Here is a 24,962-nt window from a genome sequence, read left to right as displayed (position 1 = left end):
AGAATGAGTTCAAGTCAGACTTACCAAGATCACAGTCTAAGCAAGGGTGCTACACACCCTACTGTGAAGTACTGAGGTGCAGTGTAGGGAGGAGGGATTTGTTTTCAGCCACCTTAACATAAAAAACACAAATTTTTAAAAATAAAATGAAAACATATATTTTTCCTACATAATAGGCAGAAAGCAAATGATATTATTGCATTCTTCCATGTCCTTACAAATTCAGAGTTTGCATAATTTTTTTTTATTTTTTCGCTTTTGCAGACAGGGTCTCACTCTGACGCCCAGGCTGGAGTTCAGTGATGCCATCAGGGCTCACTATAGCCTTGACCTTTCAGGCTCAAGTGATCCTCCCACCTCAGCCTCCTGAGTGGCTGGGACCACAGGTACATGAGACCATGTTCAGCTATTTTTTTTTATTTTTAGGTAGAGACAGGGTTTCCCTATGTTGCCCAGGCTGGTCTTGAATTCCTGGCCTCAAGCAATCCTCCTGCCTTGGCCTTTCAAAGTGCTGGGATTACAAGCATAAGCCATCATACCCAGCCAATATTTTAAAATATATAGCAAAGAAGTACAAATTTCCAACATAACCTGGTAATAGGAACCAGGTATCTTAAAGTTTGGCAAGCCTTTTGGCCTCCTATTCTAGTTCCAGGAATGTATCCTAAGGACAAAAGCATGGCTATGTGCAAAAATTTAACCTTAAGAATGTTTGCCACATCTATTTATAGAAAAAAAGTGCAAAAAAGAAAACCTAAGTAACCACTCAAAGGATTAGCTAAAAAAATATGTTTCAAACTACAACCAAGTATTCTGTGGCTGTTAAATTCAGTATTACGATAAAGTATTTATTAAACATTATTAAATGAAAAAAGGCAGATTGCAAGTAATATATACAAAATAGTATCATTTTACACAAATCACTCAAAAACTGTAAGACATATTAACAGAAGATATCATTGAGCAGAAGGATTTGTATGTTATTAATCATAAAATCTTCCATGTCTTGAGCAGGGCACTCTGCTTTAAAGATAGAACTAGAAACACTTACTAATTTTATACACACACTCCCCCCTTTACATATATCTGTATGTTTACCTATAGTATAAATCCCCTAATACACTGCCTCCCAAGTGCTTGACACATGTTTACCCACATTTATACTTATATGACTATGCACTCAACACTTACTGTATGGGGAGCACTGTACTAAGCATATATTTACATATGCTATCTCATTTACCTTTACAGCAAGTTTATCAGCAGAATATTGTCCTCAATTGAAAGATTATAAAATTGCCCAAGATCACTAGCCCAGTCAAGGGCAGAACCAAAATCAATCCCAATCTGTCTGACTTCATAGCTCAGACCCTTCTTTTTCTTCTTCCTTCCTTTTTTATTGGTATTGTTTAAGACATCTACAATGAAAATGAACTCCGACATGTTTTAAAGAAACATTATTTTAGACACTGGAAAGATTAAAATGGTATTGTGTTCTAAAAAATAGCTCTTACCCTAGCCGTAAGAAATGAAAGCATCACTAGGTGTTAATCAATACTCAACACAGAAAAAGTAGTATTAACAAGGTAGACTAAAACTGCACTGCATAGGTTAAGGCAGGAACCAAGAGTGAACAAGCCTTTCCCAGCAGTAGGAACTGTCACAAACCCTACCATTTGCTGTGGTTATTTAGTGTACTGGGAGTTTTTGCCATTAGCTTGGGAATGATCCTTAGTAATGAAGATGACTCCAGGAAAATTACAGAAAATTATTCTTTAAAAGTTATCACATTGGATCTATCTTTTAGTGTCAAACATCTACCGTCAGATATTTTCAGTTAAGGCTATAGCAATAGGAAGTCCAGGCCCTTCTCCTAAGCAGTCCCCTTTAAAGAACACAGGTTATATCAAGATATCACTCATCAACATCTCCACACACTGAGCACAATTATCTAGACCAATTATTTCACCACAGATTTAAATTATTTCCCAAAGAATTCATTTGCCATTGAGAAGAGAGCTTACAGGTTGGGAAGCATTTAGCTAAACCATAATGTCAGATACTAGATTTAATTCTATCCAGAAATAATTTCACAAAATTCAAGATGATGCTATTCGCCATATAATCAGAAGTCTCATTTGATCCCTCACACATTCAGAAGCATAGGCTAGCAGTAAAAGACCTTGGGGAACACGAGAACAATAGAAAAAAAAATCATTATGTGCAACACAATGTGCCGAACATATAATGGATCATTTTAATCATTTCATGAAAACTGAATAAAACATATTCCCACCAGCCCCAATAGGACAATGTGAAAAGATCACAGCACTCCCGTATCTTGATTCTGAACGAAAACGTCTGTTTGTAACTCAGGTTACAAGGTGATGTTAGATGCTATGGCCAACATTTTTGGATCAGTCTTTTGCCATTAGCTTGTCTGTTTTGTACCTCATTCTAATTTATTGCATTTGACTGCCTTCTTTGTTGAAATGGCATTATAACATCCTTTCCTCATCACCCTGAAATTGTCTCTCCTTGGGAAGCTTTTGTGGTAGGACTGTGCATTAAGGGCATAACATAGAAATGTAATGCTGCATATTTTCATACAGAATACAAGGTCACAGGACCTTCCTCCCAAAGGCTAAATTCTCCTAATCACCAGTATAAAACACCAACGTTTAGGGGGAAGGTTGCCTCACAAAACGTGGCTCAGGCAATTGTTCCGGCTGCCCATGCAACTTCCATGGCAGCTCTTCAGGGCAGAGCTGCTTTCTCCACTTGTATGGCCAGCATTCCTAGAGCCACAATGCTGGGTCCAACCTGTGACTTTTTACTTGTGTTAGAGAAGGAGGAAGGTTATTGTGAAGCGCACCTGCTGAATTCTGTAAGAGGCCTTTAGGCTGAAGTGCTGAAAGGAAAAAAAGTCTGAAACTGTTATCATACCTACTCATACCCCTAGGAAAGGATTTGAAACTGAGTTTAGGTTGAGAGATTCAGGCAACTGGGGCTTTCTACCAAATGCAGGGCATTTATTGTTATGCAAATATCTCATAATACCAAGTGGGCAGCCAAATCCAAAAGTATATGATATCACATCATACCACATGTATATGATATATCATACCATGCAAATATGATATATGGCTACCCCAGTGAAAGACAACTGCCATCTAAATGCCCTGGTCCCTGCTTCCTTTCTCCTTTTAACATGGTTCTCCCAAAAGGGACCTTAAATTATCATATCTCATTTGCACAGTGGCTGGATAGAAAACAAAGTACAGAGCCTAGCACTGCTGTTTACCCAGGCTTATTCCTACTGTCAATTCTCAAAGGCAAATAAACAAAATCAAAGCCCAGTCAGCTAAATGGGTAAAATATTCAGTCGTTTCCTGACCAGATTAACCAATTCCACTGATCATGATAAACGTCATGTTATCCCTTATTCCAGACATTATGTTTTTGAGGGCCACACACATTACAAATGATAAAATATTCTGCATCATTTGGGCTGACAGCCAATCACTTGTAGCTGTGACCTGATTGCCTGCAGAGGACTGGTCACCGTTAGGGAGGTGGCTCAACTGCATGAAAGACAAAATAGAAATGTTAGTGCTTCAGGAGCAAGGAGTTCTAATAAAACTCAAGAAAGTCAAATCTTAGTAATGTGGAGTAAGCTTGCCAAATAGTACCAAACAATTCTCAGGGAAATTTATTAAGCAGCAAATAACTATTTCATTTGTCAGCCTCAGACTCCACAAATGCACCCAGGTCAGAAAAAGAAAAACCAGTTACCTCAGGCTTATAATGCTAACATCCTAAGAAACCTCCAGAATCATTTGTGAAATAGTAATAAAGCTATAAACTTCTTGTATGATTCTCAAGAATTCCCAATCATCTGGTTGTTCATACTATCAGCAAAAAATTATCGATTCATATTAGATCCTGAACTAATGTATTCTTTAAGAACCATCTATTCTACAAAAAAAATTGTATTCACTCAGGAAAAAAAAGACTAACTCTAATTTTTTAAGCTACAAATTAGAGTACATTCAATGCCAAAGAAAAGGAGAAATTAACTCTATAAACCTAATTCAGTTTTATCTACCTAAAATGTGAGGTGGAGAAAATTCTAAAATATTCATGAAAACTAATGTCCTCCTGCTGGCAGCAGTGGTTACAATAGAGATATTTTCCTTATTAAAAATGAAAAAGCCTTAAAAAAAACTTTAATCAAATTGCTGTGATGAGAACGGTTCTGACAGCCATGAAATTGACTCAGTTAAAAATTCTACTATATATGTATGTTTTACTTTAAGAGAAATTCGATGTACCAAATAGAATTTGAATTTGCAGATGAATTATTTGCTTTTGAAAGAAGTCTGCCACCCCTCAAAAAAATTAAAAATAGAAAATGTTTCTTCCATTCATTTGAAAGTCTACTGACAAAAGAAATCAATGCACAATTTCAGGAAACAAAGGCGAGCCATATTCTGCATCCCTGAATTATTGTTCCAGCCTGACACCACACACAGCTGGTGTTACTCAGACTCCACTTCCTCAACAAGAGAGGCTGGAAAAGGTCAATTTAATATTAAAAACAAACAGACTATAGTCAGGTGTGCAGCTGGTAATTCCAGAGCATATGAAGACTCAAGCAGTCAGGGACATAGGTATTTTATATCTTTAAAAAAAAAAAAAAAAAACTGCCCAGCTTGCCAGTCCTCTGCTTGGAATCAAATGTAAACATGGTCTTGGCCTCATGAAAGTCTGAAGGAAAATTATTCATGTTGCAACACCACAGTAAAAGTTTTTCATTCTAAGCATAAGTACTGGAGGGTAGCAATGCTGTTTCCTGATCTCCCTTACACAACTAAACAAAACATCTTGGATGCATGCTAGTATAAATCCTAAAAGAAACAAACCAGAAAGTAAACTCTTAGGTGTATTATTTCCCTTCTTATATAGTGATAACTCTGTCCATCCCAATAAAAGTCAAAAGGGTTTATCAAATTCCTCAGTGAAGAAAATGTCACTTAATCCATCTAAATGGAGATTAAACAATGCAAAGCATGCTATGACATCTACATCAAAATATCATAAAGCTTTTTTAAAAAAGAACTTATATGCATGACTTAAAAAAATTCTAACAAAGCTAGACATTTAAATTAGATAAACCAATGAGTGATTATTAGTAGTTAGAGTCTCCTTAAATATTAAGTTTAAGTTAAAATATGATGCCATTACAAAAGTATAAATTCCATTCACATTTCAGACATTTTCATGAATAAAGAAAAGGTTATTGACCTTATTGTGTTGAATAAGCAAGACACTCTGAGAGATGAGACTAAGTATTAGGTGAGGTGAGCATAAAACCCAGAACCACTGATGTTCTGTCTTTACATAACTTTTCACGCCTCATACATCATAGACTTTCATACAGCAAATGTTTAAATGGGCATATTGAATGCAATTGGAAGAATAAGGCAATAACATAAATGACTAATATAACAATACCTAATAACAGTAGGTAGCATTCATTGAGCCTTACTAGGTGATAAGTATTTTAAGGCATTTAAAACTCACAACAGGCCAGGCACAGTGGCTCACACCTGTAATCTCAGCACTTTAGGAGGCCGAGGCAGGAGGATTGCTTGAGCCCAGGAGTTCAAGACCAGCCTGGGCAACAGAGCAAGATCGCCTCTACAAAAAATAAAATATTAGCAGGGCATAGTGGTATGCACCTGTGGTCCTACCTACTTGAGAGGCTGAGGGAGGTAGGAGGATCGCCAAGAGCCCAGAGGTTGAGGCTGCAATGAGCTATGATTGTGTCACTGCTCTCAAGCCTGGGTGTAGAGTGAGGCCCTGTCTCTAAACAAAAAAAGCAAAAACAACAACAACAAAAACCACCTCCCAGCAGCCCCATGACACAGTACTATTTGTAAGCCTACTTTACAGGGTAAGAAACCGAAGCCAGAGAAGTTAATCTACTGAAGGTCATGCAGCCAACAGAATGAGGATTTCAGTCTATTTACTGACTCCAGAGCATGTAAACCAGAAGAGACGCTCCCTCCATTATAAAGTACAATAGAACATTAAAAAATGCAGGATGAGGCTGGGCACGGTGGCTCACGCCTGTAATCCCAGCACTTTGGGAGGCTGAGGCAGGTGGATCAACTGAGGTCAGAAGTTCGAGACCAGCCTGGCCAACATAGTAAAACTCAGTCCCTGCTAAAAATACAAAAATTAGCCAGGCGTGGTAGCGGGCACCTGTAATCCCAGCTATTTGGGAGGCTGAGGCAGGAGAATTACTTGAACCCAGGAGGCGGAGGTTGCAGTGAGCCCAGATCACACTACTGCACTCCAGACTAGGCAACAGAGCAAGGCTCTATCTCCAAAAAACAAAACAAAACAAAAAAACAAAGCATGTATACAAACAGTAACACAAATCAATATAAAGCAGACATGCATGAATTATAATTTCATTCATCTTATCCCCTTAGAATGGAAACTGCCAGACGACAGGAACCAAACTTAATAAGTTTTTCCATTTAAAACAGTTTTTTCTTTCTTTGCCATTTGTACATTCAATGTTGCCATTTTCTATTCTGGCCTATACTTTATTTTATATCATATATATATACACAGCATGTTGATGCCACTATGTAATGTGTTCCTGGTATGGAAAGCTTCAAAAATAATTAACATATCAGCTGCTTATCATGTGCCATTAAAGGCTTGCCATTTTACTTATTTCAATTAAGCATTACACCAATCCCATGAAGTTAATATTATCCCCATTTTACAGATGAACAAACTGAAGCTGAGAGCTAAGATGCCCAAAGCAACATAGTAAAATTAGACCCCCTTATCTTCCTGAACCAAAGCCCAGGTTCTTAAGCGCTGTGCTATATATTTACAATAAAAATAACTAACAGAGTAGGCCTGCCTGGAACTAACTTAGAAAAAGGGTGAGAAAGTCAGCATAGATTAATCTATAAGCCACTAAGTATATTCACCCTTGCAGCTTTCAGGAGACTACACTAATTACCTAGAGAGTATTAGAGGATTACTGCTTTATACACTGCCTAAAACAAAGGTGGATGAATGCAATATTAATTGTTTTGGGGATGAAATATGTTTATAGATTCATATTTATTATGCATATACATAATACGCTGTTTCAGGTCAATTCAATCTCTATCAAGTTTAAGGACTTTGAAAATCACTGCAAGTAATGCCAAATAGAAAAAGTTCTTTAAAATAAATTTAAATTCAATTTAATTTTAAAGGTGACAAATGTCATCCTGAATCTATTTTAGAGAAAGGTTGGTTTCAGATCTCTTGATCATAAGGATCCATAGATTTATTAGAGCCTCAAAACGTCGATAGCCCAACAGGACCACAGAACCAGCTTAATAAAACGGAGGACCCTGTTTTGAATATAAAACTCATCAATCCAGACCTTTCTAATTAAAGAAATGTGAACATTTGGCAAGAACTGGAGTAAAACATATGTAAATATAATAAAGTGATTTCCCAAGATATGACAAACAAGAGGAAGAACAAATGTTCTAAGGGCCATAAAATAGCATTTACATAAAACATAATTTTAAATGTTCTAAGTACAAAACCATTCATTTTTTATTTTAAAATATTTTAACTAGGCCAGGCGCGGTGGCTCATTCGTGTAATCCCAGCACTTTGGGAGGCCAAGGAGGGCAGATCACTTGAGGTCAGGAATTCGAGACCAGCCTGGTCAACATGGCGAAACCTCATCTCTACTAAAAATACAAAAATTAGCCACACATGGTGGCATGTGCCTGTAATCCCAGCTACTCAGAAGGCTAAGGCAGGAGAATTGCTTGAACCTGGGAAGCAGAAGTTGCAGTGAGCCGAAATCACACCACTGCACTCCAGCCTGGGTGAAAAAGCGAGACTCCATTGCCAAAAATACATATATATATATATATATGTATACACACACACATATATATATATATGTATACACACACACATATATATATATATGTATACACACACACATATATATACACACACACACATTTATTTTAGGTTCAGGGGTACATGTGCAGTTTTGTTATACAGGTAAACTCGTGACTCAGGGTTTACGAGTCACGTAATGTACAGATTATTTTGTCACCTCGGTACTAAGCATAGTACCCAACGGTTTTTTTTTTTTTTTGAACCTCTCCCTTCTCCCACCCTCCTCCTTCAAGTAGGCCCCAGTGTTTGTTATTACCCTCTTTCTGTCCATGTGTTCTCATTATTTAGCTCCCACTTAAAAGTGATAACATGAAGTATTTGGTTTTCTTTTCCTGTGTTAGTTTGCTAAGGATAATGGCCTCCAGTTCCATCCATGTTGCTGAAAAGGACATGATCTTATTCTTTTTTATGGCTGTATAGTATTTCATGGTGCATATGGACCACATTTTCTTTATCCAGTCTACCTCTGATGCACATTTAGGTTGATTCCATGTCTTTGATATCATGAATACTACTGTAGTGAACATACGCATACATGTGTCTTTATGGTAGAACAACTTGTATTCCTTTGAGTATATATCCAGTCGTGGGGTTGCTGGGTTGAATGCTAATCCTGTTTTTGGTACTACGAGGAGCTGCCACACTGCTTTCCACAATGGCTGAACTAATTTACATTTCCATTAGCAGTGTAAGCGTTCCCTTTTCTCTGCAACCTCACCAGCATCTGTTATTCTTTGACTTTTTAATAATGGCCATTCTGACTGGTATGAGATGGTATGTCATTTTGGCTTTAATTTGCATTTCTCTAATGAGTAGTGATGTTGGCCATTTTTTAATATGCTTGTTGGTTGCATGTATGTCTTCTTTTGAAAAGTGTCTGTTCGTGTCCTTTGCCCACTTCTTAATGGGGTTGTTTTTTGCCTGTATGTATAAACAATTCTAATCTATCTGTTAAAACATACCATCAAAAGACCTTCATGACAACATTTGCTTAGTGAAATCTCACTTTCCAGGTTATTTAAGATTTTTACAAGTGCAAATAATTCCTCCAAATTAATGATGCTTTACTAATACCACCACTTTTACATTTACTACATGTTCCCTACAAACATATATTCAGTGGGTAATATAAGTTACTCCATTCCAAATAAGTGTTCTTCTATCAGTGAAAAATATCCTGACTATTCTTTTAATTTCATAACTAGTTTCACCATTGCAGAGAGAAATTAAAGACCTAAATTAAAGGACAAATATATCATGTTCATGAATTGCAAAACTTAATATTGTTAAAATGTTAAAACTCCCCAAGTTACTTTATAGATTAAATATACTCCAATCAAAATCTCAGGTATTTTTGTAGAAATTGACAAGCAAATTTAAAAATGCATGAAGATATGAAAGGATCAAGTCTAGCCAAAAGAATTTTGAAAAAGAACAGACTTGGAGGGCCTACACTACCTGATCATAAAGCTATACAGTATCACAATTATGGTATTGGCCTAAGGATAAATATACAGATCCCTAGGATAAAATAGAATAGAAATAGAGGGTGAACTGACTTCTGATAAAGTTGCCAATTCAATGGAGAAATGACAGTCTTCTCAAGAAACGGTGCTGGAACAAGTGAATATTCATTTCACTAAAAAAAAATGAACATTTATCATTACCTCATACTACAAACAAAAATGTACTAAAGATGGATCATAGCACACAAAGAAGCAAAACACAAAACACCTGCAAGAAAATACAGGAGAAAAATATTCATGACAATAACATAGGCAAAATATTTTACATAGGACAGAACATATTGATAAACTAGACTTCAAAATTAAAAACTTAACATTATTAAGAAAACAAAAAGGAAAGCTGCAGACTATAAGAATATTGTCAATACATACACCTGACAAAGGATTTGAATCAAAATATATGAAGAACCTTCAAAACTCGATAAGAAGACAACCTCATTTTTAAAGCGGGCAAAGGATTTGAACAGACACTTAACCAAAGAAGATATACAAACAGCCAAAAAGAACACGAAAAAATGTTCAATATGATAAGAATGAAAGACATGCAAACTAAAATCACAATATACCACTACACACCCATGAAATTAGCAAAAATTAAAAAGGCTGACAATACTAAATGTTGGCAAGAATGTGAAGCAAGTGAACTCCCATCCATTGCTAGTGGGAATGGAAAATGGTATAACCATTTTGGAAAATGGTTTGGCAGTTTCTCAACAATGACATGCCTAGGTGTTTACCTAAGAGAAATGAAAACATATGTCCACATAAAGAAATATACATGAACGTTTATACATGCAGCATATATATTTATAGCTATATATTTAACATACAAAATATGTGTTAATTATCCATGTTATAATTATTTACAGTCAAGAGTAGGCTATTAGTAGTTACGTTTTTAGTGGTAAAAAGTCATGTGGATTTTCAACTGTGCAGGGATCAGAGCCTCTAACCCCTAAGTTGTTCCAGGGTCAACTGTATAGGCATTCCTGCCCATAACCACAGCTGAGCCCTAAGCCAACAGCTAACCTCAACTGATGGCATATGCCAGAGCTATCCTGGAGATCCACTTCAGGTGAGCCTTTAGACGACTACAGCACTGACAGAAATCTAACTGCATGAGACCCTTCATGAGAACCACCAATGGAGTCCAGTTAACCCACAAAACTGTGAAAGATAATAATACATAATTGTTTTAAACCAGTATGTTTTGAGGGAGTTTGTTGTGTAGCAATAGGTAACTGAAACATCATTATACCAACACAAGACTAGGAAAGTTTCAGATGAGAAATTCAGACTTCTGATACAAGTCCAGGCTTGGATCATCCATGTGTATCACCAGGCCAGACCCTACCAAAGCCTTCCCCTGAAAACTAGGTGTTCTAGAAGAAGCCAGAGGTAGAGGAAGTAGTGAAGAATACTCCACTGGAGTCACTGTGATTTCCTAATCTATATGCATTCCAGTCGGGCTTGCTACTGCCCAAAATATGCCAAAAAGCCTCAATCTTAACAGTCTGAAATGCTCACAAAAAAATGTAAAATAATTTTTCTAGTTCCTGAAATTATATCAGTATAGCAAGCAAACAATTCTCAATTTTCATGCTGTACATAAACTGATGATTATGAGTAACTCATTATTTTTACTTAACCTTTAAGAATGGTGAGCCAACTTAGATAAGACGTAGTCAACTTATCAGTATATGGCAAATTATCAGTATATGGTAGTTTACCCACTGACAAATTTGGGCTTAGTAATAAGCTATTATTCTGTTTGTGTCATTTGTTCCTGCTCTGAAGGATGACAAGGGCTGATTACTGGCATGTTTCTGACATGTACCCATTATGTGTGATAAACTCCTTAGCCTGGAAAATTTTATTAAACTCAATATTAACACCCTACAAGCCCACGCACCATATTTTCAATGATATTACCTTAATCCACAGCAGATTCAAATTTTAAAGAACATGAGCACTTGATATATGCTAGGTACCCTGCTACACTCCGGGGATTTGTCGTCAACTGATAAATATTTCATTCAGAAGAGCCCAGTGGTGGGTCTAAATCATTAACACACTGACATTACTGAGAACCATAATGTGACACAGACTGGTGTGTTTATTTCATATCATTCATTCATTTTAGAGACAGGGTCTCATTTTGTTACCCAGGCTTGTCTTCAACTCCTGGGCTCAAGCAGTCCTCCTGCCTCAGCCTCCCAAAGTGCTGAGATTACAGGCGTGGGCCACCATGTCCAGCCCAAAATCTAAAGAGATATTTCTGGAACACTTAAGATTCTTACCTTTATTTTTTAATTATTATTATTATTTTTTTGAGACAGAGTCTCACTCTGTTGCCGAGGCTGGAGAGCAGTGGCGTGATCTCAGGTCACCACAACCTCTGCCTCCTGGGTTCAAGCAATTCTCCTTCCTCAGCCTCCTGAGTAGCTGGGACTACAGGCGTGTGCCACCATGCCCAGCTAATTTTTGTATTTTCAGTAGAGGCAGGGTTTCACCACATTGGCCAGGCTGGCCTCAAACTCCTGACCTTGTCATCTACCTGCCTTAGCCTCCCAAAGTGCTGGGATTACAGGCGTGAGCCAGCATGCCCGCCCCTTTATTCTTAATTTGGTAAGTATTTGTATGTTTATTTAAATATTTATGTGTCTATTACTCATACTAACATGGAAAACACTTGCACTGATGAAGTATTCTGAGTGGACAACATCCCAACCTTTAGTGGCTGAAGCTAATCCTGCAAGAGAGCGATGACCAATCAATGATGCTTGCCACTGGGCATCTGGCATTTGCCAACCCTGACCCATTTCATTTCATCAGTTTCATACAGTCTCCTCCCCTCAAACCTCCTATTGGATCCCTTAAAATATTCCCATGATGGAACTTCTAGTCTTCACCCAGCCTTAAGTGACATCTCTCTTCAGTCAGTATTTTCCACTGCTGAACTCTCTCTCCACAAATGTCCCTTGATAAGCCCTACCCTGGCAGATATCCAGGACCCCAAAGGCCAATTCCCCTAAAACAGAGAGTTCATTGGATAAGTCACACCGTAAGCTTAGACAGTAGATGGTTAAACGCTGGTAGCACATGGTAGAGCCATGGTATGAATCCAGGCAAGTGAAAGTCAGAGTCTCTGCAATTAGTTGCTTCATCTGGCATGTCGTTGCTGCCATTTCTAAACATGCATTAAATTGCATATTTGTTTTTTTGTTCGTAAGTATCTGAATTAATTACTAATACAAATAAAATACATTGAAAATCTTACTATTTACTATTCTAGCATGGTAAATGGGACCTTTTAAATAATATAGCATTTGTGCATTTTCTTGTTAAAAACATTAATAAGTGTGTTAACTCGTGCTTTATACTGACTAGGAAAAAATGGAAGGATATCAATACTCTTCAAAAAAAGGAACAAAAAAATGACTATACAATTAACAGTCTATAAATGACTATTCAATTTATAGTGTCCATATAGTCTCACATTGAAAATTTAACAGTATATGAACATAAATTAATGCAGTGACTATTATTAATGCTTAAAAAAATACACATGATCAGTGACTTTTCCAGCTCAGAATCCATAACAACAATGAATCCTATTCACATCCTGTGTAACTCCATGGGGATGCCATGGGGAAAGTTTCCATATATGGTAATTTTCCCCATAGACTCCCCACAGTTTATACAGGATATGAATCTGGTCCATTGTGACAATGAAAACAACAAATCACTGAAGACTCACATGTAATTTTTTTCTGAACAAACTACAGGCTAACAAATAGACCAATACTGAAGTGAAAATAAGAAATCTGAGGATTTAAAATAACCATTGCATATTTTTATTCCATTTCTGCACTGGTAAAGTATATAAATATCCAGAAGAAAAAAATTTCCTTATTTACTTTAAAATATTATCTTGATACTAAAAATACAATGTCAACTACTAACAGCCAAGGAACTCAAAAGGAAATTTCACATCAGAATGTGTATTCTCAGAAAAAAAGAAAAAACTGATACAGTAAGATGAATCAAATACATTATATGAGCTTTAGTTTTTTAAGCTCCTGTATGACTATGTTCCAATATAATGCCTAAAATCTACAATTATTTTTCCATGTTTGTGACTTCAGCAGTCTGTGGTTTTCTACTTATCTAAGTCATGCAATATTTTTCTATTACATTCAATGCTCTAAGTGCAGACTTAGAGGTGGGTTTTTGTGCATATACTTAAGTATTTCTATTTTTGTTTTAAGATGAAAGCATCTAAAATCCGATGTAGCTAAATCTAATAACCAGATTAATGTTGTGGGAAAGGAAAATGGTTCATGTTCCTAAATTACCTAGTTTCGTATGATAAATAATAAAAAGGAAAACCAAACAGACTACTAAAATGCCAAACATACTAACAGCAAAAACAGCAGTCTCTGACATAATGATTTAATAATAATTAGATGTTTATTTTGAAAAATGGTCCAGATGTGAACAGCCATTTTTGAATGACCATAGTTACTATTCAAATCTCAGCCAATTCACAGAAATTACACACCAAAACAATAGGCCCAAGTTTAATCTCACATGTGACCAGTTACCAAGAATGGCCTGAGATGTACATAAAAGAGTACAACTCACTTGTTTCTTTATCAAAGAGATGTCTGTTGAACTACAGTATCTTGGTGATTTAATATTGCTAGAGTATTATTCATTTGACTACCTCTCACACAATGGCTCAAAATTTGAGAAAATTATCTAGTTCTTGGTAACATGGTACCACACTCCCTATTAAAACTGAGAAGCTGTCATTTTCAACTTAATGCACTCATCAGTAATGAAAACAAAAAGCAACAACTGAACTTTTGGTGCCCATCAAAGACAAATCACATGGGGTATCAAACTGTATCCCAAATCCTGTCCAGCATCTGGCTGCCTACCCCAGGTGATGTAGATATCCAAGGAATGGCAGGGAATATGTGTGGACCAGCCACACCAGAGCTAAAAAGGACTCCTGACCCCCCTGACACACCCATCCACTAGTTTCTCATCTCCACTAAGCTCAGGTGGGGGGATCCTATTAAAGCTTTGTTGTTTCTTTGGTGATTTATTTTCTCCATCCACAGATGGTCTTTTTAATTATTGTAACTATACAAAAAATTTTGGAAGAGGATAAAATAATGCTATTTGCTCCAGGGGCACTCTGTTTCTCAGGAGGTAAGGTGTTGCTCTCTTCACTGGACTAATAAGGTAGGTGCTTTGGAAGACACATTAATGTGTTAGACTAGGGCACAATTCCCACCACAGTACATCTTAAGTGGTACCCTTGAGAACTGAAAAAGCAAAACATGGGAGGGGAGACAAGAGGAGGACTGAGCCCAATAAATGCTAATTAAATAATTCGTCATACTTAAAGTACCCACTCTTTGAAGAATAATAACTGGCTTTATCAAGGAGGATGTAACCAAATGTCAGCAGTGCAAAATCAGTTTTCCTCAAAACCATTTACTCCACAAAAGAAAGGATGAAACTTTTCTCCCTCTCTCCCTAAAAATATTTTCTCCTCTTATAAAATTTTAAGAGAAAATAATAAATTTATTTTAAAATATAGCATTAAATCGGCCAGGTGCAGTGGCTCACGCCTGTAATCCCAGCATTCTGGGAGGCTGAGATGGGCGGATCACTTGCGGTCAAGGGTTCGGGACCAGCCTGGCCAACATGGTGAAACCGCATCTCTACTAAACAAAAATACAAAAATTAGCCGGGCATGGTGGCACATGCCTGTAGTCCCAGCTACTCAGGAGGCTGAGGCAGGAAAATCGCTTGAACCCAGGAGGTGGAGGTTGCAGTGAGCCAAGAATGTGCCACTGCACTCCAGCCTGGGCAACAAAGCAACAGAGTGAGACTTCGTCACACACACACACTATATATATATAAAAGTGTATATATAAATATATATATATATATATATAATTAAATCAAGAACCCTAAATATACATTTTAATTATCACCCTCCTCAACAAAACTTGATAGTACTTTCTTCTTACACCTAAATTATTCTGACCACAGAAACTAAGATTGTATTTCTTCAAAGCAGTTAAAGAGGAGACATACTATTCCCATTGTTAGACATGGGAAATTTTAGTAAAGGAAAAGCTCAGCGAAATACATCAAGATGGTAATAAACGGAGTTACAGAAGCTATACTTCCTGCTTTGTGATGATCAGTCTACACATACTATAGAACATCCATTTCAAAGTGAGCCCAGAATAGATTGACTGTGACCAATCTACACAACCGTGGGAGATTCAGATTCACTAAGTCAAAGAGATGAGACTAGTATCTTTGGAGATATTGAACTAAAGCAGTATCAGGCATAAAACATTTATTAATTCTATTGTCATAGTTGTGTAAGTCTTTAACTTTGAAGAACTAGGGTTTACTCTTCAACATAAATTTTTTGGTATTTTTAAAGGCTTTTTTGTGTGTCTGTTTTTTTGGTTAGGGAGGGTGCAAGTATTTAAAACAATATTATTTCAGTAAGACAGAATGCGTTATAATGTGACATCCAGGCTACTGCAAATTCCTGCACTCAAAGATCTGAAACATAAAATCAACTTAATCAATACAATATTTGAAAATGAAGACATTTCCTTCTCTTATGGCAAAGAGCAAGGGGGAGATAAAGAAAGTTTAAAAGAGGCACTTACAACATGAATCTATGGCATCAGAAGTCAGAATAGTGGTTACCTTTTCATGAAGAGGGGAAATAACATTGACTGGGAAAGACCACAAGAGAACTTCCAGGGGAAATGGAAATGTTCTGTATTTTGATCTGAGTAGCATTCTATGGGTATAAACATGGGCAAAAATTCACTGAGCTGCACACTTAGACTTAAGCATTTTACTGCATGTAAATCATACCTCAATTTAAAAAGTAAAAGCATCCTATATAAGCAAGGCACTGCAACCATAATCAAGGATAAGAATCATGAAAATCAGAATAAGTTAGAAAAAAATTAACTCTTTCCAGGATCTACCACAGCACTGTATACAGAATAGATAGTTAAACAAGTATTTCTTATGATAACTTAGTAAGAATACCCTAGATGGTTTGGGAGAACCCTTTTGAACTAACTGGAATTTCAAATGTGACTATTTTCCTGAATATGCTAAATATAGTTTCAAACCTAAAAAATAGCCTCCAAAAGGTTGAAATCAAAGGCCTAGAAAGCTATGTCTCAGAACACAAAGAAAATACACTTGTCCTAACACTGAATGCAGACTTAGGGTATCTTCTCCTTTTTATTATTATACTTTAAGTTCTACATGTGCAGAACGTGCAGGTTTGTTACATAGGTATACACGTGCCAAAGAAGGCAATGCATTTTCAACACAATATCCACTGACAGTATGAATCTACCTATGGTCCTCAAATTATAAGCAAGAAACAGAGCTTAACACTCACAAAAGACAAAAAATGCTAAAAACCTGCATGATAGTATTCTGTCTTCTGAACGATATTTTATTCTCTTCAGTAATCTGGTAGCTATGGAGATCACAAGCAACCAGCAGCTTTCACACATACCATATGGCACATAGGTGATATTATCAAAAGATGAGGTTTGGTGATGGGGAAAGGCTATGTGTCTGCTTGGTAACAGTGAGCAGACAATGTTAGAGTCCCTAGTCCAAGAACCAAAGACTTCTGCACTGAGTTTTAACTTCCATTTTTGGCTAAACCAAGTAACAGGTCTAATTTTCCTTTAGTATATAAATATTTCTGCCCATACCTAGGCTCCCACATAAACAAAATTCCATGACTGAAATGAAACCGGACGGTCTTTGACACTTTGTGATCTATTTCTATTTTTTAGATAACCAATTGTAAATGTACCATTAAGCGAATTAAAAAAATTATGCCTACATTATTAGGGAATCATACTATCACAGGCTGAATGGGATATTACGTGTCACTATTATTCTAACATGACTTTGATTAGGCAATGTGGTAGTCTGAGATGAGAAGCTTCTACAGTGAAACAAAAGTAACCCTTTTAAAAAGCCAATGAAGAAACAAAAGAACTGAGGACTATTAGCTCTCTTGAAACACTACTATTCTGCAATAATCAGCTATGCACAAATAGTCACACTGATCACCTGTGATAAGAAAACAAAGGTCAAACTACAAGTTCGTAAGAAATCGGTTTCCTAAATTCCTGCCCTAAACCCCTTCTCCCTGGCAAAGATAGTGCCTTGCCAATATTTAATGCTCTAGCCAGCAGGTTGAAAGTCTCTTTAGAAATTCTTATCTCTTTTAGAAATTCTTAACTGTCATCTTTGCTAATAGATGATGACAAAATATTCTGCAGAGCCTGTACAACTGAATTGATGTTATATTTCTATGCCCAACATTAAATATTCCTCACATAGGTTGGTTATAATTTTTAAAATATCAATTGTAGCCATCTACAACTGCTGTCCTGCCTAGCCCACTGTGCAGGGCCTTCTCTGCACAAAAGCAATTTCATTGTATAAGTTTTTAAAAAGATATGATCCTGCTGGGCTGTGATGCTAGCCAGCATATCAAAATTGAAGCCACTGTGGGGAAAAAAAAAAAAATCCATCCTTAAAATAAAGCTATTTCTTATTCATTTTGAATCTACATATAACGTCTATATGTTTTGTAAAATATGGAAGAAGAGTATATAATGATACTATTTATCTCTTTAGATGAAAAATGTAAGCCTTTCTTTCCTTTCTAATAAACACTATCATCTCAGATCCTCCCAGTATCTATTTTAAGGTTTAAGCACCATTATGGAGCCTGCAACAATAGATCAGTGACAGGCCTGATCCCATCAATTAACACATTCTAAGGTGGCTGTATGGATTCTGGTCTTCCTACCTCCCTCTTAAGGCCTGGTTTTGACACATTGACATCCCTGGCCTTAAGGATGAATAACCCAGTTAAGGGGAGTTCCTTCCCTGAGACCAATTCCTTTATAATTAGAGCCAAAATACAAAGGTTGTTAATGACCTAAGGCGAAGTGATATGAACTCTAAGCCAATGAAACCATGACAGCAAGCAGATTTCTAAATAGCAGAGAAGTGGGATCCATTTACTTACATGAAGATTCAGTGCCAAACATGGCTGGCTCCAGAGGCTGCTTTTTAAAAATTAGAAGAAGAAAGAAAAGGGGGGAAAAAAGAAAGAAAAGCGAGGAGAGTGTACATGTGAGAGTGAAGAGATGAGCCGGCTACACAGCAGGGGTCATGAAGCCAGACAATGCAGTCCAAGCTGTGTCCAGCTGCCAGATTCTCCTCTTACGAGCTTCAGTTTTCTCCCGTGTGATTGAAATGCAAGGTCTCTTAACAGCACCAAAAACCGAAGAGCTGCTTTTGAAAATCCACTAGGCAAATGAAGGCCGACGTGGCTCTTCTGGGATGCAGTGAGGCTGGACTAGGTAGCAGCAGAGGCAGGACTGGGAGCAGCAGCAACAGCGGATACTGCAATCCCCAGCCCTGCTGTAGCAGTAAGACAATAGCAGGGCTTATGCATACGCTAGATGACGTCAGGGACACTGCACAGACTGACTGCGCCGCTTGAGCCAGAGGCTCCAGGGGCTCCAGGAGAGCAGCGTGATTGAAAGGGGAATTCCTTTGTCACAAAATGCACAAGACCGAGAGCCACGTATATATTCCCCTCCTGCGCAGCTCTTCATCCCAAGATACCAGGCAGTAAAAGAGGACTCAAAGAAATTTAAATATTGGCTTTAGCGCAATTAACCACAAAGACATCATGCATATCAGGCTTCTTGGTTTTACACAGCATATAGAAAGAACTTTTCAAGGGAATTAAGAATATCAGAAGTGAGAAAAATTATCTGCCTTTAGAAGTAATTACAGAAGAGTTCATTGTTATTTTCTCGAAGCTTATGGTAGATTGACAGATCAAGGATTGTATACTCAATCACAAGTATGTGAAAATATGTATACTATTACACATATATTCTAGGCACATAAATACAAATGTAACAGTAAAATAGTAATCTTAAGTACTTAGAACACTGCTTGGCACACAGTGAGTACTCAAATGTAGGCAATTCCATTACTAGCTATTTTGCAACTATTATTCAAATGTGAAAAACGCTGCTCTAGGAATATATTTACATACATGTATTTTTCCTATTTCTTCATCGTGACTTACATGAATTTCTGTCATTTTCCAGAGCAACTCAGTCATTTTAAGGCTGTGTGCACACACCTGTGTGTACCTCTGTATGAGTAAGCATTTGTGACCAACACATTTCTTTTTGATCTACCCACACAAAGAAATAATTGAAAATATTTTTTCTCTTGACTCACTGGAACAAAAAAATGTCTTCCTTCTTTACCATATTCTTATAAATCTGTTTTTAAAGAAAAAGTACTAGAACCATATGAACTTTCATTAGCTATCCAATACAAGCCAAAAAAAAGTTCTCTTACGTTTTTAAAATACTGAAATGCACAAAAAATAAATATATATACATATATACATAACCCCATAATCCCACACTTTTAAAATCATATATAGTAGAAAGTTCAATAGTTCAAGTCTCCTCTCCACCCATTCATCCAAGGTATATACCTTTTCCAATTAATTTCTTGTGTTCACAAAGACATGTCTTCATCTCAATACAGTTTTTAAATATATTCTGCTATGAAAGTGGAACCACATATTACTTTAATATCTAAAAATATCATTAGTACTTTTTCTGGTCAGTATATGTAGGATCTACCTCATCCTTTTAATGACTGCATAAGATTCCATTGCATGAATGTACCACAGTTTATTCAAGGTAACTTGATCTTTAGCTTACTAAAAATGCTGAGCCATTAAGAACAACATTTGATGATGCTACATTAGATAAAGAACAAATCGTCTGTTGCAGGAAAGAATAACAATTAGCTAATACTGAGTGTTTACTATGTGCCAGGCACTATCCTGGGTCCTTTACATGTATAATCTTCATAATAACCCTACAAGGTAGATACCACTTTTATCCACATTTGACAGATGGTTGATTACTTTGTCGAGGTCACACAGGTAGTGAATGATATACTGGGCTTCAAACTCAGGAGTCTGGATCCAATGCTCTTAACTGCACTACGATAATGCCTCTTGAACAATGAATACATAATTGGCAAAATTATATTTAAGGATTTAACTGAAATGAAGGGAAAACAGAAACCAACTCAAAATGTGAAGGAAAAAAAATCCTTAAAAGTGAAAGGTCATCAGAGAAGAAAAAAAAAAATCACAGAAAATTGCAGGAATTAATAAAAATGTATACCTTCAAAAATAGTCATGTCAACAACCAAGAGGGAATATCAATAATGGTGTTGAAATGTAACTGTAGGAAGTGGGAAAGGGTAATACAGTTCAAAAGGGTGGAACCTTAAATACAGATGTCTTACATAAGGTCAATTTTAAATTGCATATGAGATGTTGTCACATAAATAGTCACTCAAATAGTAGATGGATGTGGCCATCAGAAAGGCAAGAGGGAAAAGAGAATGAGAAAATGGCCCCTGGGTTAGAGATATTTTCAAACAGAGGCCATAGTCTACATTTAATAACTGCTTTGCCGACTCATTTATGTTGCTCCCTTTGTTGGTTCATACAAGGGAGGGTGTATAAATATGTGTATGAAAATGCATTTTTCTGAGGGCCTATATTTACTTCTTGGCACAGGCTTCTAAGAGTTAAAGACTGTAATTGTTTTAAGTCTACTTTTTAGACAACTATAACAGGATCAGTATGCTAAAAACATTAGGCATCTCACTTGCCAGGAAAACCGGACACAAATCACACCCTCTGACTCCTATGAAGATTTCTGTTACGTGGAGGCCCGAGGCATTTCTAAACACTTTAGAAGGTTTGGATCCACATTGCTGAAGATCCATCTTTAACCAAAATGATTCCAAAAGTTTAGTTCATTCCAGTTCTCTTCTCTAGTCACCTCAGAGAAGGAACACAAAGTTAAATGTGTTGCCTAAAGAAAACGTAATGAAGAAAAAGGAAGGATGAATAAAACTGATCTGATGTCCCTCACTATCCTTCCCTCTCCAAAAAGAAACTCATATAATACAATCCAAACCCAAAGTGATCTTTGGCTTATCCGTTCTGTCTGAATATCCCTGCCTGCAACCTTGTTCTTCCTTCACAGTAAAGACAGTGCTGTTAATTTCTAGATAAAGTTAGCAATGAAAGGAAGGATAACATTCAAAATAGTTTAGTGGTCAAAATAATAATCATTAAATGAGAATGCTATTGACAAAGAACAATTATAGCGAAAATCTTAAAGTCAGTCAATAGTCACTTTTAAAGGAAAGCCTATCATGCATTCACTCAACAACTGTTTTCTGGGAGCTTACTGTTCTACACTCTAGGCATCAGCCATGAACAAAGTCCCTCCCCTATGAAGCTTATATCTTAGTGAGTGAGACAGAGAAACACGTGACATGTCAAGTGATAGCATGTGTGATGAACAAAGATAAAGAGGAATTACAGGATAAGGAGTAATTGAATGAGAAGGTTATTTTAGGTGGTCTGTTAGGAGAGGCCATTCTAGAAAGGTGACATTTCAACAAGACCTGAAAAAACCACATGGTTAGCATGAAAACCACATGGAAGGAAGAGTGTTTCATGCAAAGGCCTTGAATAGAAGTGTTTTTGGGCCCTTTAAAATTTTTTAATAATAAATCTATTCTTGAATCATCAAATATCAGTTTTGAAAGATATCCCCTTCAGCGTTATGATGATGCCGTTAGTACAAAAGTGATTGTGCTGAAAGCAAAATAAATTCTCTTTTCTAATACAAAAAAAAAAAATCACTCTGCCATGAACTGAAAACATGAGTTGTTTTCTTCAAAGTTTAATAGACTAAATATAGCTATCTTTGCAATAAATGTGTAAATGTTTATAAAAATCACTATGAAAGACAACATTCAAAAGAGCTTCCCACCACATCAGACAGGTAATTTAATTAATGTATTTATTAATGTGGTGAGAACTTAAACCATAATTTTTTCTCTACAGTACACACAACTAAATTTGAAAGTGTCATATCTGTGAATTTCTTTAAAGCCACCTTTGTTTGTTCACACTAAAGTTCTTAGTTTCTTAGTATTCTCTTGATGTCTATGTAGAATGTTAAAGCTATATGTCTTAAACTATCAATTATACATATACAGAGTATTACTTAAGAACAACAAAGAAATGTTTTAATGGCAATATACAAACTATAGAAAACGAAAGAATTCATCAGTGATGGTGTTCTTTGTGGGAAGAGGAACAAATTTATAACTAAAAGCATACTCATAGTAAAGCTCTGTGGTAGGATTTTACAAATTTGATTTCTTTGCATATGGCTAAAATGTGTTCCTTCCTGCTTCAATGTAGTACCACACATAAAGTGAACCTTCTAAAAAGGTAGGTGCATTTTACTTCAGAGCCCTGGAACACAAATTCTAGAATGCTAATCTAACAAGGAAAAGAAAATCAAAATGCACCCACAAGACACAGATACAGGTATACTTGCTTTAGAGAAGCCCTAAAACAGAATACTAAAGATTTATAAAACAAATCTTTTGGTGCAATTAATTGCTTTAAAATGTTTTATCTTCAAAAAGTATCTACCACAGAAGTCCTTTAAATAGCAAGCTCCTAAAAGCTATATTTTAAGTGATCAATTTCACAAAACTTTTATTTGCACACTGTAATTAACTGTCTTGCCAAAGATCCACCTACAGGTATAATTTATAGATACTGTGTATGTACAGTTCAATCTGGATGCAAACAGGAATTTGTATTACACTGGGTATGAAAAGTGGCCTCTCTCTGCCCTAGAAAAAAAAATCTTCCAATTCTTCGTTCTTTAGTTTAAAAGCAATCTGTCAGCAAACAATGTCACCATTACCCAAAAGTTAAAATTTAGGGTAATAGAATTCTTAATTTGTTACACAAATTTTGGGCAAAGACTCATGTCCTTACCTGATCACTGCTTCACCTCCCACCCACACTTTTACCGTACCAGATGTAAGGGAACCGCCCACTTACTCATCAAGCAACCACTACCCATGGTTAATCTAACCTTATTTCTAAATATGTACCAATTTACCATTCAGTGAAACTAGAAAGTGAGAAACAAGGCTATGCAATTTAAAAAAGGAAAAGGTTAGAAAGGTCAGAAAAGGTCAGAAAAATCTGGGCACATTTATACTCAGAAAATTTAGGAGAAAAACTGAAATCCTCCAGTTCACTTCATTACATTAACATCATCTAATAGAGCCATACACAAGCACAAAACCACCACCACAATAACAGAAACTCTGTACACTGTGTACATATTTTATTCCCTGTGTGAAATAATCTGAACTCAGATGTTTGTACTTTAAATCCTCTGGTCTAAGAAATGTGGGTTAATTATGGGTTGGAGTTTATTTTAAGTCCATTTAAGTACGATCCAACTGAAATGGAAGAAACAACAAAGGTATGTCTCAGAAATCCCCTTAAGCTCTTATCCTAAATTAATCACAATTTGGATAAAACAAATTCATACAATACTCAGGAATAAACTGATGCACAATATTTTTTAAAGTACTCACACAATCAATGTAATTTTTAAAATATAAATTCAAAATATTAAAGAAATTCTACATAACTGAAAAAATTTAACATTTAATTTTACCTGTATAATCCATAATGAAGCAGTAAGCAGGAAATTGAGTATTTTCCAAGTACAACTCTATCAGCCAGAAAATGAAACAGCTCCCTGGACTGACGAACCGTTGTGGGGAAGCCTCCTGCCATGTGACATTAAGCACACCCACACTTCTGCTTATCTCTCTCAAGCGGCAACGGCTGGGCTCTGCTCTCCTTTGCCTGGTCTTTTAAAGTCTTCCTTAGAAATGTGCACACCAACATGGCACAAGTATACTTATGTAACAAACCTGCACGTTATGCACATGTACCCTAGAACTTAAAGTATAATAATAATAAAATAAAATTTTAAAAAAATGTCTCTCAGAAAATAACTGTTATTTACTCCCATTTCACTCCTGTATTAATTATTAGGTTAAAACTAAATTTTGGTTTTAGGTTAAAACTGTATTTGAGAAAAAATAAATTATTGTATTCCTGTAAGTGAAAAGGACACAAGATATTCATATTTCTTCCTAGTACTCAATGAAGTCTAGTACTCAATATGAAGCCACATAACCTGAAAGGAATCAGTGTCCCAATGTTTGTCACAATTTTGTCATTACATCCATTCATTTGATAGTACATATGCACATTTTATCCATTTGTCCATTTGAAATACATTTGACTAATTGGAAAACAAACCTAATAAAGGTGATGCAAGAACAATCCTT

The 24,962-nt window shown here is 36.2% G+C and overlaps 1 protein-coding gene and 1 long non-coding RNA gene across 7 annotated transcripts in view; both read right to left on the bottom strand.

The window, feature by feature from the left end:
- Positions 1 to 24,962, bottom strand: part of ST7 (suppression of tumorigenicity 7) — a 282,529-nt gene that overhangs the window by 198,526 nt on the left and 59,041 nt on the right. The window contains exon 1 of one of the 6 annotated variants that reach the window (XM_017867347.1): positions 18,670 to 19,129. The exons of the other annotated variants lie outside the window; for them this stretch is intronic. The gene's annotated coding sequence lies outside the window, so the exon portion shown is untranslated. Of the gene's footprint in view, positions 1 to 18,669; positions 19,130 to 24,962 lie in introns of those variants that run through there. 6 annotated transcript variants of the gene reach the window in all.
- On the bottom strand, positions 6,667 to 24,393 carry LOC108526534 (uncharacterized). Its single transcript, XR_001884545.1, has 4 exons — positions 24,278 to 24,393; positions 19,904 to 19,906; positions 12,965 to 12,974; positions 6,667 to 6,676 (listed from the first exon to the last, which is right to left on the bottom strand). It is a non-coding gene; the product is annotated as an uncharacterized LOC108526534 (long non-coding RNA).

The sequence above is a fragment of the Rhinopithecus bieti genome, unplaced genomic scaffold (genome assembly GCF_001698545.2).
Source record: "Rhinopithecus bieti isolate Rb0 unplaced genomic scaffold, ASM169854v2 scaffold_3858, whole genome shotgun sequence".
In the NCBI taxonomy this organism is placed as follows: Eukaryota; Metazoa; Chordata; class Mammalia; order Primates; family Cercopithecidae; genus Rhinopithecus; species Rhinopithecus bieti.
Note: the sequence above shows the minus strand (reverse complement) of the source record. Positions and strands in the feature narration are given on the sequence as shown.